At 53.7% G+C, this 3,143-nt stretch overlaps 1 pseudogene; it reads right to left on the reverse strand.

Moving 5' to 3' along the window:
* Positions 1-2,280: 2,280 nt before the first annotated feature.
* On the reverse strand, positions 2,281-2,910 carry LOC123162793 (nuclear transcription factor Y subunit B-9-like; annotated as a pseudogene).
* Between the last annotated feature and the right edge of the window lie 233 nt (positions 2,911-3,143).

Here is a 3,143-nt window from a genome sequence, read left to right on the forward strand (position 1 = left end):
GCGAGCCATTTGTCTCGGACGTTGTGCTTAAAGGCTGCTAAGGCTTCAGCGTCCGGACAGTCGACTATTTGGTTCTTTTTGGTGAGGAACCTGTTCCAGAATTTGCATGCTGACTCTCCGGGCTGTTGAGTTATGTGACTTAAATCGTCTGCATCCGAAGGGCGGACATAAGTCCCTTGAAAATTTGCTCGAAACGCATCCTCAAGCTCTTCCCAACTTCCAATGGTATTTTCTGGGAGGCTTTTGAGCCAATGCCGAGCTGGCCCTTTGAGCTTGAGGGGTAGGTATTTTATGGCATGGAGATCGTCTCCTCTGGCCATATGTATGTGTAGGATATAATCCTCAATCCAGACTCCGGGGTCTGTTGTTTCGTCATATGCCTCTATGTTTACGGGTTTGAATCCCGCTGGAAATTCATGATCCAGTACCTCGTCGGTGAAACATAGTGGGTGTGCGGCGCCCCTGTATTTAGGTGTGCCGTTGTCTTCAAACGCTCGGCGGGTTGTGTTTCTTCCTGGAGTCTTCTTTTTTGGCCCATAGGTAGACCTGACCGGGTCATCCTTTTTCCGAGGATCTTTATGCTGATCGTGTGCCGGCTTGTGTGCGGAGCCCCTTGCTGCTCTTAGCCTGTCATCTGGTCGTCTATCCGGCCAGTCGGCCTCTTTATTTTTTGACTGCGGGGGCTCTAAGGCCTCCTCGTCGAATTCGGGCAACAGCTTGCGCTTCGGATAACTCTTTGCCTGGCGACTAGCGTCATATTTATCTGCGGTATTGAGTATTTTGCTCCATCTCATTCTGAGTGCGTCCTCTGCTGTTTTGAGCTTCCGCTTTTGCTTCTTCAAACTTCTTGCAGTAGCGACGAGCCTTTTATGAAGGTTCTTATGCTCTGGTGATGTGTTCGGCGTGAGATCGTCTAGGCTCTTGTTTTCGTCGGGGATGGGTTGCTTGTCCAGTTCACCGTGTTCGGATGATTGCTTGGTGGCGTGTTCGCCGTCCACTGCTTCGCCTTGCTCTAGGGTCGGGTCTGTATGGGCGCGGTTTATATCGAGGCGGGACTTTGGGCGGCGCTTGCGTCGCCGTTTTGGTTGTTTGCTGGGGGAGTTGTCCTTCGCCATGTCCCGTTGTTCCTCATTATCGCTTCCTTTTGGTGTATCCACCATGTATACGTCGTGAGTTGGGGTGGCTTTCTAGTGCCCGATAGGTGCTGGTTCTTGGTCGTCTCCGGTATCGTCGTCCATACCGTCGATGTCTTCGGAGTCGAAGTCTAGCATGTGATTAGATCGTCGACAGTGGCTACTAAGTGGGTGGTGGGTGGGCGTTGAATTTCTTCGTCGTCCGCATCCCAACCGCCCTGACCGCAGTCCGGCCAGGGCTACCCCATCGTTGCTCACCATCGCGGCCGAAAGTGAATTGGAGGATCCAGGCGGCGGGCTGACGATGCAGACGGCGGGGGACGGGAGGGAGGGAGTCGCGGCAGGCCCGGCGGCCATCGGGCGGAGGGCGGCGGCGTCGATTTGGTGCGGATTTGGCCGGCGGCGGAGTCGGGCAGATGGCGGCTGGTCGCGCAGAAGGGAAAGGAACTGGCAGTTGGGCGGTTGGCGGGCGTCGCGTTTTTATATCATCTGTAGGGGGAGATGCAAATTTGCACCGTGAGGTGTTGTAGTTTACATCTCCGCGAGGCGGAGATGTAAATTTTTTTTTTTTATTTTTGCATCTACACCATCTGTTGAAGAGGTGTTTTTGGCCATCAAAGATGCAAAGGTTAGGTATGTTCGCATCTACATCTTCTATTGGAGATGCTCTTATATTTTTCCAAGGGAGGGAGTAGAAGTAAGGATTGTAATTATTCAACACTCCGGTTGTTCGCCTCATATGTATGCACATTGGCACCGCTACACTTTCTTCTACTTTCTCCACGCTACCTGAATAAGGTGTTCTAGAGACGCCGGTGAGCTCCCCCGACTTCTCGTCCGTCTTCCACCTCACCTCACCGCTTCTTCTTCTTCCCCATCGTCTTGCACAACCGTCTGTGTTGTAAGATAAGACTGATGTGTGAACGAACGACCGTCCTTATATTCGTGGAACAACAAAACTACATGATGGTCAGCTACGTCAACGGTCAGAGCGCAAGAAAACAAAATCACATGGTGACCAGGAATTAAAAACCACAACCAGACACCAATAATACAGTACAGCAACAATCATGCCAAGTTCACAATAACTTCTCACTGATATTCCCATCCCATCGGTAACCAGCAGGAAGAGCAGGGGTACGCTAATTCACTCGTCATCATACGCAGGTGGCATGCTAGAGCTGCTTGCCAGCGCATCTCCGGAGAACGCGGCGCGGACACGCTTCTGTGGAGGTGGCTGACACAATGCAAAGCCGAACAGCCGTGGTGCTGCTGGTTCCATCTCCCCCGTCGCCGTCTTCACAGTGGCCGCCGACGCCTGACCTTGCACCGTGACGCCGTCCGGCCGCGATACATCCAACACAAAGACGGACGACTGTGGTGCCATCTCCTCAGTTGCCGTCGTCACAGCGGCCGCCGGCAACTGACCCTGCACCGTGATGCCGGACGGTGGTGGACCCAACGCGGAGTCCGACGGCTGTGGCGCCATCTGCCCCGTCGCAGCCTGCCGCTGCGCGGTGGCTCGCTTGTTGCCGTGTCCCACTCCCACGTAGCCCGTATCCTCGCGGTACCAGCGGAGGTGCTCAGTGAGGGGCCCGACGTAGTTGCTGTAGCCGAGGGTGTCGAAAGCTTTGATCACGTGGAGGCCAGTCATTTTCTTCTTGCCGTCCTTTCCGCGCTCCTCTTCGGCCTGGACGGTGACCATGTTGATGAACTCCTTGACACACTGGTCCACGAGGGCTGTGGCGTCTGGGTGGATCCTGGCGCGCGGGTCCATCGGGAGGGCGCCTCGCATGATGTTTTCCAGGTCGTTGCGCCAGAACGCCCACGTCTTCCTCGACTTGCCTGCGTGTGTGTTATACTATGTTACACTACATGTATGACCGGAAACCATATGTATAAGAATACACGAGCCTTCTCTTGAAAAAAGATACACGAGCCATATAACGAAAAGTATTGTAGATCAAATCTTAAGGCCTTGTTCGGTTGTATTGGGTTTGAGAGGGATTA

The sequence above is a fragment of the Triticum aestivum genome, chromosome 7B (genome assembly GCF_018294505.1).
Source record: "Triticum aestivum cultivar Chinese Spring chromosome 7B, IWGSC CS RefSeq v2.1, whole genome shotgun sequence".
In the NCBI taxonomy this organism is placed as follows: Eukaryota; Viridiplantae; Streptophyta; class Magnoliopsida; order Poales; family Poaceae; genus Triticum; species Triticum aestivum.